The following is a 12,378-nucleotide window of genomic DNA, read 5'->3' on the forward strand; positions in this document are numbered from 1 at the left end:
TGAAATTAAAAGACCCTTACTCCTTGGAAGAAAAGTTATGACCAACCTAGATAGCATGTTCAAAAGCAGAGACATTACTTTGCCAACAAAGGTCTATCTAGTCAAGGCTATGGTTTTTCCAGTGGTCATGTATGGGTGTGAGAGTTGGACTGTGAAGAAGGCTGAGTGCCGAAGAATTTATGCTTTTGAACTGTGGTGTTGGAGAAGACCCTTGAGAGTCCCTTGTACTGCAAGAAGATCCAACCAGTCCATTCTAAAGAAGATCAGCCCTGGGATTTCTTTGGAGGGAATGATGCTGAAGCTGAAACTCCAGTACTTTGGCCACCTCATGCGAAGAGTTGACTCATTGGAAAAGTCTCTGATGCTGGGAGGGGTTGGGGGCAGGAGGAGAAGGGGATGACAGAGGATGAGATGGCTCGATGGCATCACGGACTCGATGGACATGAGTCTGAGTGAACTCCGGGAGATGGTGATGGACAGGGAGGCCTGGCATGCTGCAATTCATGGGGTCGAAAAAGAGTCAGACCCGACTGAGTGACTGAACTGAACTGAACTGAAATGAAAGAGGCCAGAATATATTTTTCTTTTCTTTGACAGAGATTTTATTCCTAATATTCCCCCTTTGTCTCTGAATCAATATTGAAGGAAGATATAATCTGGCTCTAATATATTTGAAAGCATGTGGTCAAAGAAGCTTATTATATCCATACCTTACTCAGTCTCTATTTATGAAGGGTTAAGTCTATGGGGCAATAGGTTTTCTTTTCTTTTTTTTTTTTCCCACTAGTAAACCACACTGTATGAGAAACATTATATCCTGATTTTTATTCCTTTACCTGGAGATTTTATGACATTCTCTCAAAGTCTTCTCAAACACACTGCTGCTGTTAAGTTGCTTCAGTCATGTCTGACTCTCTGAGACCCCATAGATGGCAGCCCACCAGGCTCCCCCATCCCTGGGATTCTCCAGGCAAGAACACTGGAGTGTGTTACCATTTCCTTCTCCAATGCATGAAAGTGAAAAGGGAAAGTGAAGTCACTCAGTCGTGTCTGACTCCTAGTGACCCCATGGACTGCAGCCTACCAGGCTCCTCCATTCATGGGATTTTCCAGGCAAGAGTACTGGAATGGGTTGCCATTGCTAGCAAGCAATTGGGTTTAACACATTTTCAATGAGCTGCTCAGAAAGGGTCAGTGTCTCTTGCTGGCATGAATTACAGTTTAGTCTCCAAAGTCATGAGCATAAATCTGTATCCGAACATCCATAGGTCTGATCTAATAACACACATGTATATATCCCACCACACACTCAGATTGTATCCAACCTCATGTTAATCTCTATAACTATTTGCACTTAAATGTTCAATCTTATATAGGTTTCTAACAAATTGCAGATATGTGCCTATATGTGAACACACACACTTCTGTATCTGACAACACATGGCCAGTTGGAAGGACTGATACTGAAGCTGAAACTCCAATACTTTGGCCACCTCATGTGAAGAATTGACTCACTGGAAAAAACCCTGATGCTGGGAGGGATTGGGGGCAGGAGAAGAAGGGGACGACAGAGGATAAGATGGCTGGATGGCATCACCAACTTGATGGACATGAGTTTGAGTGAACTCCAGGAGTTGGTGATGGACAGGGAGGCCTGGCATGTTGCGATTCATGGGGTCGCAAAGAGTTGGACACGACTGAACGACTGACCTGAACTGAACTGAGGGATGAGTTTGCATATGTATATGGATATGGATTTGATGTGACCGCTACAGGCCTATATGTCTTATACACACGGGTGTATTTTTCCATTCACTGCCCTGCATATGATCATAATGAATTCAGACAAAGCTTGACTAAACAGTTCTTCTCTTCCATGTGGGCTGGGCAGAAGTCATTGTCTAGTAATCGGCATATTGCTGGGCTTTAAAGGAGGGCAAAGATGGCTGCAATTACATGAATGATGCTTTGGCAGGGATGGCTAGAAGATCAGGTTCTTCTGGGTCTCTTCCTTCTTCATGGATACAGGACTATGTGAACCATGTCTGAGAAGAGAGCTTGTCAGACTTGTAAAAGAGCAGTTTAGGACTGTCAGAGGGAGGAGGCCAGAACTATCAAGTCAGGTAAGCTTCATCTCATCACTATATCCACCTGAAGTTCTGGATCTCAAGTTTTAAATCCAGACTGCTTCTATACAAGGAAGGAAGCAAAATGAAAACATAACCTCTAGGATGGGAGAAAATTTTTGCAAATCATTAATTCATGTGGAATTAATATCTAAATATATAAATAACTTCAACTAAATAACATAAAAACAAATAACCCAATGTAAAATGGGCCAAGAACCTGAATAGATATCTTTCCAGTGAAATTATACAGATGCCAAGAGGAACATGATAATGTGCTCAACATAACTGATTGGGAGGAAATGCAAATGACACTTCACACCTGTTAGGATGGCCATATGAGACATATGGGAGACTACAGGGCCTCCCCAATGGCTCAGGAGGTGAAAAATAAACATGCAGTGTGGGAGACACAAGTATGTGAAGTACCAGTACTATAACAGGATACATAATTTTAAATTAGTGCACATCTGAAAACAGTATTTAAAAATCATGCCTTTGTAAATGGTAGATCAATTAAAAAAACACAATTATTGTAAAGAACATTTATTTTTTATTTTATTTTTTTATTTTTTTTAATTTTTATTTTTACTTTATTTTACTTTACAATACTGTATTGGTTTTGCCATACATTGACATGAATCCATCAAGGGTGTACATGAGTTCCCAATCCTGAACCCGCCTCCACCTCCCACCCCATATCATCTCTCTGGATCAGATAGTTACCTACCTAAATGCTTAATTTACACAATGCTATATATTAGGATTTTATAATACATTCTTTTTATCAAATACATAAATGTGTATTTTCTTTTTCTCTTATGGTGTTTTGTCTTCATGTTGACTCAAAAGAGTTCAAAATTAAAGATGAGTGCTATAAAATTTTCCTCTGCTGTTTAGTTAACTTACATGAAATGGATTTTGTCAGGATCTGCTAATGACGGTGAAACACCCCTGAGGTCTTATTAGCCACAGCTAAGTAACTTTACAGATTTTGCTGCAACAGGAAATGTGGTAGTACTTTTAAGGCTTATCCAGAGGTGCCACTTATAAATAGGCAAAGTCACTTATTGTAACAGAACTAACTGTCATTTTTAAATCTTACAACTTTTCTTTCTTGGTGAACTAACAGCTGCCTGAGGCCCTGACCATGGAGCTAAGTCAGATAAGTTCATAGGTGAGAATTTCTTTTTTTCCAGGAAATCATATTGTCATGGACTCTTTTAAATGGATCTTACAAAGCATACAATAGACTTTCTTAAATGGATCCTACAAATCATACAATCACTCCTCAACCACACTTATCTGACACTTAAATCCATTTTGCAGTATACAAAGTGTTAAGAAAGACTCAAATACAATACTATCAGTTTAGAAGTGAAAATTTTCTGAGTCTTTTTCTTACATATATAATATATATACATATACATGAATATATAAATTAGTTTGAATTAAATTAGAATAACTATACAATTCACATTTGCATTCAAAATTCTCTCTAGTGTATATTACAATTTAAGATTGTCTATCTGATAGTGCACAACTTAAAAAAAAACCTGTATAAAATCTACATATTAATCAAATGGATGTACTATAATTTATCCATTTCTCCAATGCTGAACATTTCATGTCATTTCTAAATTTTTCCATAGTTTTTAATAATTGTGTTGAACACAATTGTGTGAATTGTGAATTGTGTTTGTAAATGTTGATTTTTTTTTCTATTAAGAAAGTTTCCATTAAGGTTTATTCCTAGAAAGAATAGTCTAGAGACAAAAAAAGTTAAAAAATATATATATTTCTTGATAGTTATTTTAAAGCATATTCATTAATTACTTCTAATTCTGACTTATATGTACATACCTACATCTCTTTTCTGGTCTGTCAGGAGATCCTACTTCATAAAAAGGAAATGCAGTGAAATTGCTATACTTTGTTTCTAGAGAAGTATACAATTTTCATCTTAGCGAAAAAAAAAAACACCTCTTTCATTTATTTATTTTATTTTTTTAAGACGTTTTCTTTTTCTTAATTTTCATTTTTACTATATTTTACTTTGGGGTGTGAGGTGGGAGGGGGGTTCAGGATTGGGAACTCATGTACACCTGTGGTGGATTCATGTCAATGTATGGCAAAACCAATACAGTATTGTTCATTAATTTTTGAAAGATATATATATTTGCAGGATATATTTAACTATATTTCTCTCCTCTTTATGTCCCCAAATTTCTCATTCTATTAGTAAGTCAGTATCCTGTATCCAGGAATGATGGATGATGTTTGCTATGAGATGTGGAAGGAAAACATGAGAATGAATGTAGCATAAACACAAAGGAGTAGAAATGTTATTCCTATCATAGATGAATGCATTGCTGCTCTTTGGTAATGAGATTTCAGTTATTAAGGGCATTTAAAAGGGACACTCTTCATGACTTTGTGGGAACAAAAAAAAATCATAACATAATAAGTGTCCAATAGATATTTGTTGAATGAATGGACTTGTAGTATGTGTCAATCATAAGTAATAGACTTTATATGTGCTTGCATTAGTCTGTGAATGTGTGTATGTATAGTGCATTATCTATCTATCTTACCTAGCTGACTAGTTCTTTCTGATATCCACATTAAAATTTTATTTTTAGAACTTTGAAAATAAATACTTCCTTTGATGAAAGATCCTCAATCCCTACGCAAAAAAAATTTTTTTTAATCTAAGTCTATAGAAACTATGTGTTAGTCACTCAGTCATGTCAGACTCTTGGCAACCCCAAGAACTGTCGCCCACCAGGCCCTTCTGTTCATGGAAATCTCCAGGCAAGATACTGGAGTGGTCTGCTATTTCCTTCTCCAAAAGAAACTACAAGTTGGTTGAATATGACTATGTTTAAATTGAATGTGGAACAGGATTTTAAAGGATAAAAAGAAGTGAGAGTTTTACTTCTTCTTTTCCAATTTGGATTCCTTTTATTTCTTTTTCTGCTCTGATTGCTGTGGCCAAAACTTCCAGAACTATGTTGAATAGTAGCGGTGAAAGTGGACACCCTTGTCTTGTTCCTGACTTTAGGGGAAATGCTTTCAATTTTTCACCATTGAGGATAATGTTTGCTGTGGGTTTGTCATAGATAGCTTTTATTATGTTGAGATATGTTCCTTCTATTCCTGCTTTCTGGAGAGTTTTATCATAAATGGATGTTGAATTTTGTCAAAGGCCTTCTCTGCATCTATTGAGATAATCATATGGTTTTTTTTTTTCAATTTGTTAATGTGGTGAATTACATTGATTGATTTGCGGATATTGAAGAATCCTTGCATCCCTGGGATAAAGCCCACTTGGTCATGGTGTATGATCTTTGTAATGTGTTGTTGGATTCTGCTTGCTAGAATTTTGTTGAGGATTTTTGCATCTAGGTTCATCAGTGATATTGGCCTGTAGTTTTCTTTTTTTGTGACATCTTTGTCAGGTTTTGGTATTAGGGTGATGGTGGCCTCATAGAATGAGTTTGGAAGTTTCCCTTCCTCTGCAATTTTCTGGAAGAGTTTGAGTAGGATAGGTGTTAGCTCTTCTCGAATTTTTTGGTAGAATTCAGCTGTGAAGCCGTCTGGACCTGGGCTTTTGTTTGCTGGAAGATTTCTGATTACAGTTTCAATTTCCATGCTTGTGATGGGTCTGTTAAGATTTTCTATTTCTTCCTGGTTCACTTTTGGAAAATTGTACTTTTCTAAGAATTTGTCCATTTCTTCCACGTTGTCCATTTTATTGGCTTACAACTGCTGATAGTAGTCTCTTATGATCCTTTGTATTTCTGTGTTGTCTGTTGTGATCTCTCCATTTTCATTTCTAATTTTATTGATTTGATTTTTCTCTCTTTGCTTCTTGATGGGTCTGGCTAGTGGTTTGTCAATTTTATTTATCCTTTCAAAGAACCAGCTTTTGGCCTTGTTGATTTTTGCTATGGTCTCTTTTGTTTCTTTAGCATTTATTTCTGCCCTAATTTTTAAGATTTCTTTCCTTCTACTAACTCTGGGGTTCTCCAATTCTTCCTTTTCTAGTTGCTTTAGTTGTAGAGTTAGGTTATTTATTTGACGTTTTTCTTGTTTCTTGAGGTATGCCTGTATTGCTATGAACTTTCCTCTTAGCACTGCTTTTATAGTGTCCCACAGGTTTTGGGTTGTTGTGTTTTCATTTTCATTCATTTCTATGCATATTTTGATTTCTTTTTTGATTTCTTCTGTGATTTGTTGGTTATTCAGAAGTGTGTTGTTCAACCTCCATATGTTGGAATTTTTAGTAGTTTTTCCTCCTGTAATTGAGATCTAATCTTAATGCATTATGGTCAGCAAAGATGCTTGGAATGATTTCGATTTTTTTGAATTTATCAAGTTTAGATTTATGGCCCAGGATGTGATCTATCCTGGAGAAGCTTCCATGAGCACTTGAAAAAAAGGTGAAATTCATTGTTTTGGGGTGAAATGTCCTATAGATATCAATAGGTCCACCAGAAAATTACTAGAGCTCATCAATGAATATAGTAAAGTTGCAGGATATAAAATCAACACAGAGAAATCCCTTGCATTCCTATACACTAATACTGAGAAAGTAGAAAAAGAAATTAAGGAAACAATTCCATTCACCATTGCAACGAAAAGAATAAAATACTTAGGAATATATCTACCCAAAGAAACTAAAGACCAATATATAGAATACTATAAAACACTGATGAAAGAAATCAAAGAGGACACTAATAGATAGAGAAATATACCATGTTCATGGATTGGAAGAATCAATATAGTGAAAATGAGTATAATACCCAAAGTAATCTACAGATTCAATGCAATCCCTATGAAGCTACCAGCGATATTTTTCACAGAACTAGAACATATAATTTCAAGATTTGTATGGAAATACAAAAAACCTCGAATTGCCAAAGCAATCTTGAGAAAGAAGAATGGAACTGGAGGAATCAACTTGCCTGACTTCAGGCTCTACTACAAAGCCACAGTAATCAAAACAGTATGGTACAGGCACAAAGACAGACATATAGATCAATGGAACAAAATAGAAAGCCCAGAGATAAATCCACACACATATGGACACCTTATCTTCGACAAAGGAGGCAAGAATATACAATGGAGTAAAGACAATCTATCTCTTTAACAAGTGGTGCTAGGAAAACTGGTCAACCACTTGTAAAAGAATGAAACTAGATCACTTTCTAACACCACACCCAATAATAAACTCAAAATGGATTAAAGATCTAAATGTAAGACCAGAAAATATAAAACTCCTAGAGGAGAACATAGGCAAAACACTCTCCAACATAAATCACAGCAGGATCCTCTATGATCCACCTCCCAGAATTCTGGAAATAAAAGCAAAAATAAACAAATGGGATCTAATTAAAATTAAAAGCTTCTGCACAACAAAGGAAAATATAAGCAAGGTGAAAAGACAGCCTTCTGAATGGGAGAAAATAATAGCAAATGAAGCAACTGACAAGCAACTAATCTCAAAAATATACAAGCAACTTATGCAGCTCAACTCCAGAAAAATAAACGATCCAATCAAAAAATGGACAAAAGAACTAAATAAGCATTTCTCCAAAGAAGACATATGAATGGCTAACAAACACATGAAAAGATGCTCAACATCACTCATTATCAGAGAAATGCAAATCAAAACCACAATGAGGTACCACTTCACACCAGTCAGAATGGCTGCGATCCAAAAATCTGCAAGCAATAAATGCTGGAAGGATGTGGAGAAAAGGGAACCCTCCTACACTGTTGGTGGGAATGCAAACTAGTACAGCCAGTATGGAGAACAGTCTGGAGATTCCTTTAAAAATTGCAAATAGAACTACCTTATGACCCAGCAATCCCACTGCTGGGCATACACACTGAGGAAACCAGAATTGAAAGGGTCACATGTACCCCAATGTTCATCTCAGCACTGTTTATAATAGCCAGGACATGGAAACAACCTAGATGTCCATCAGCAGATGAATGGAAAAGAAAGCAGTGGTACATATACACAATGGAGTATTACTCAGCCGTTAAAAAGAATTCATTTGAATCAGTTCTGATGAGATGGATGAAACTGGAGCCGATTATACAGAGCGAAGTAAGCCAGAAAGAAAAATACCAATACAGTATACTAACACATATATATGGAATTTAGAAAGATGGCAATGACGACCCTGTATGCAAGACAGGAAAAAAGACACAGCTGTGTATAACGGACTTTTGGACTCAGAGGGAGAGGGAGAGGGTGGGATGATTTGGGAGAATGGCATTCTATCATGTATACTATCATGTAAGAATTGAATCGCCAGTCTATGTCTGACGCAGGATACAGGATGCTTGGGGCTGGTGCATGGGGATGACCCACAGAGATGTTATGGGGAAGGAGGTGGTAGGGGGGTTCATGTTTGGGAACACATGTAAAAAAAAATAAAATAAAATAATGGCACACATTTAAAAAAAAAGGGATAAAAAATATCAAATAATGAGCACCAGTTTGGGCTTCTCTGGTGGCTTAGATGGTAAAGAATCTGCCTACAATTTTGGAAACTCAAGTTTGTTCCCTGGGTTGGGGAGATCCCCTGGGAGAGGGAATGGCTACTCATTCTACTATTCTTGCCTGGAGAATCCCATGAACAGAGAAGCCTGGTGAGATACAGTCCAGGGGGCACAGAGAATCAGAGAACTAAGAGACTAAGACTTTCACCTTCACTTCCAGTGACTCGTAGACATTTCCCTAAGCTCTCTGCTTATTATAAATACTTAACATCTTTCCATAGTTACAGTTGAGGGTTCAAATGTAAATTTCATGGGTGAGAGAATAGCATTTACCTAAAAATGAACTAAAAAGCCTCTTGATGAAAATGAAAGAGGAGAGCAAAAAAGTTGGCTTAAAGCTCAACATTCAGAAAACGAAGATCATGGCATCTGGTCCCATTACTTCATGGGAAATAGATGGGGAAACAGTGGAAACAGTGTCAGACTTTATTTTTTTGGGCTCCAAAATCACTGCAGATGGTCACTGCAGTATTGAAATTAAAAGACGCTTACTCCTTGGAAGAAAAGTTATGACCAACCTGGACAGCATATTCAAAAGCAGAGACATTACTTTGCCGACTAAGGTCCATCTAGTCAAGGCTATGGTTTTTCCTGTGGTCATGTATGGATGTGCGAGTTGGACTGTGAAGAAGGCTGAGCACAGAAGAATTGGTGCTTTTGAACTGTGGTGTTGGAGAAGACTTTTGAGAGTCCCTTGGACTGCACGGAGATCCAACCAGTTCATTCTGAAGGAGATCAACCCTGGGATTAGTTTTCTTTTTTTTAAATTTTATTTTTACTTTAGTTTGCTTTACCATACTGTGTTGGTTTTTGCCATACATTGACATGAATCCACCATGCGTGTATACGAGCTCCCAATCCTGAATCACCCTCCCACCTCCCACACAATATCATCACTCTGGATCATCCCCATGCACCAGCCCCAGGCATCCTGTATCCTATATCGAACATAGACTGGCACTTCGTTTCTTACATGAAAGTATACATGTTTCAATGCCATTCTCCCAAATCAGCCCACCCTCTCCCTCTCCCTCAGAGTCCAAAAGACTGTTCTATACATCTGTGTCTCTTTTGCTGTCTCACATACAGGGTCATCATTACCATCATTCTAAATTCCGTATATATGTGTCAGTATACTGTATTGGTGTTTTTCTTTCTGGCTTACTTCACTCTGCATAATCGGCTCCTGTTGCATCCATCTCATGAGAACTGATTCAAATGTATTCTTTTTAATGGCCGAGTAATACTCCATTGTGTATATGTACCACAGCTTTCTTATCCATTCATCTGCTGATGGACATCTAGGTTGTTTCCATGTCCTGGCTATTATAAACAGTCCTGCAATGAACATTGGGGTACATGTGACCCTTTCAATTCTGGTTTCCTCAGTGTGTATGCCCAGCAGTGGGATTGCTGGGTCATAAGGCAGCTCTATTGGCAATTTTTTAAAGGAATCTCCACACTGTTCTCCATAGTGGCTGTACTAGTTTGCATTCCCACCAACAGTGTAGGAGGGTTCCATTTTCTCCACATCCTTCCAGCATTTATTGCTTGCAGACTTTTGGATCGCAGCCATTCTGACTGGTATGAAATGGTACCTCATTGTGGTTTTGATTTGCATTTCTCTGATAATGAGTGATGTTGAGCATCTTTTCATGTGTTTGTTAGCCATTCATATGTCTTCTTTGGAGAAATGCTTATTTAGTTCTTTTGTCCATTTTTTGATTGGGTCGTTTATTTTTCTGTAGTTGAGCTGCATAAGTTGCTTGTATATTTTTGAGATTAGTTGCTTGTCAGTTGCTTCATTTGCTATTGTTTTCTCCCATTCAGAAGGCTGTCTTTTCACCTTGCTTATAGTTTCCTTTGCTGTGCAGAAGCTTTTAATTTTAATTAGATCCCATTTGTTTATTTTTGCTTTATTTCCAGAATTCTGGGAGGTGGATCATAGAGGATCCTGCTGTGATTTATGTCGGAGAATGTTTTGCCTATGTTCTCCCCTAGGAGTTTTATAGTTTCTGGTCTTACATTTAGATCTTTAATCCATTTTGAGTTTAATTTTGTGTATGGTGTTAGAAAGTGTTCTAGTTTCATTCTTTTACAGGTGGTTGACCAGTTTTCCCAGCACCACTTTTTAAAGAGATTGTCTTTACTCCATTGTATATTCTTGCCTCCTTTGTCGAAGATAAGGTGTCCATATGTGTGTGGATTTATCTCTGGGCTTTCTATTTTGTTCCATTGATCTATATTTCTGTCTTTGTGCCAGTACCATACTCTCTTAATGACTGTGGCTTTGTAGTAGAGCCTGAAGTCAGCCAAGTTGATTCCTCCAGTTCCATTCTTCTTTCTCAAGATTGCTTTGGCAATTTGAGGTTTTCTGTATTTCCATACAAATCTTGACATTGTTCTAGTTCTGTGAAAAATACTGCTTGTAGCTTGATAGGGATTGCATTGAATCTGTAGATTGCTTTGGGTATTATACTCATTTTCACTGTATTGATTCTTCCAATCCATGAACATGGTATATTTCTCTATCTATTAGTGTCCTCTTTGATTTCTTTCATCAGTGTGTTATAGTTTTTGATATATAGTTCTTTAGTTTCTTTAGGTAGGTATCTTCCTAAGTATTTTTTTCGTTTCATTGCAATGGTGAATGGAATTGTTTCCTTAATTTCTTTTTCTACTTTCTCATTATTAGTGTATAGGAATGCAAGGGATTGCTGAGTGTTGATTTTATATCCTGCAATTTATTTTATTCATTGACGAGCTCTAGTAATTTTCTCGTGGAGTCCTTAGGGTTTTCTATGTAGAGGATCATGTCATCTGCAAACAGTGAGAGTTTTACTTCTTCTTTTCCAATTTGGATTCCTTTTATTTCTTTTTCTGCTCTGATTGCTGTGGCCAAAACTTCCAGAACTATGTTGAATAGTAGCGGTGAGAGTGGGCACCCTTGTCTTGTTCCTGACTTTAGGGGAAATGCTTTCAATTTTTCACCATTGAGGATAATGTTTGCTGTGGGTTTGTCATATATAGCTTTTATTATGTTGAGATATGTTCCTTCTATTCCTGCTTTCTGAAGAGTTTTTTTAATCATAAATGGATGTTGAATTTTGTCAAAGGCATTCCCTGCATCTATTGAGATAATTATATGGCTTTTACTTTTCTATTTGTTAATGTGGTGAATTACATTGATTGATTTGCGGATATTGAAGAATCCTTGCATCCCTGGGATAAAGCCCACTTGGTCATTGTGTATGATCTTTTTAATGTGTTGTTGGATTCTGATTGCTAGAATTTTGTTGAGGATTTTTGCATCTGTGTTCATCAGTGATATTGGCCTGCAGTTTTCTTTTTTTGTGGCGTCTTTGTCAGGTTTTCGTATTAGGATGATGGTGGCCTCATAGAATGAGTTTGGAAGTTTACTTTCGTCTACAATTTTCTGGAAGAGTTTTAGTAGGATAGGTGTTAGCTCTTCTCAAATTTTTTGGTAGAATTCAGCTGTGAAGCCATCTGGACCTGGGCTTTTGTTTGCTGGAAGATTTCTGATTATAGTTTCAATTTCCGTGCTTGTGGTGGGTCTGTTAAGATTTTCTATTTCTTCCTGGCTCAGTTTTGGAAAGTTGTACTTTTCAAAGAATTTGTCCATTTCTTCCACGTTGTCCATTTTATTGGCATA

Source organism: Capricornis sumatraensis, chromosome 3 (assembly GCF_032405125.1).
Source record: "Capricornis sumatraensis isolate serow.1 chromosome 3, serow.2, whole genome shotgun sequence".
NCBI classification, from domain to species: domain Eukaryota; kingdom Metazoa; phylum Chordata; class Mammalia; order Artiodactyla; family Bovidae; genus Capricornis; species Capricornis sumatraensis.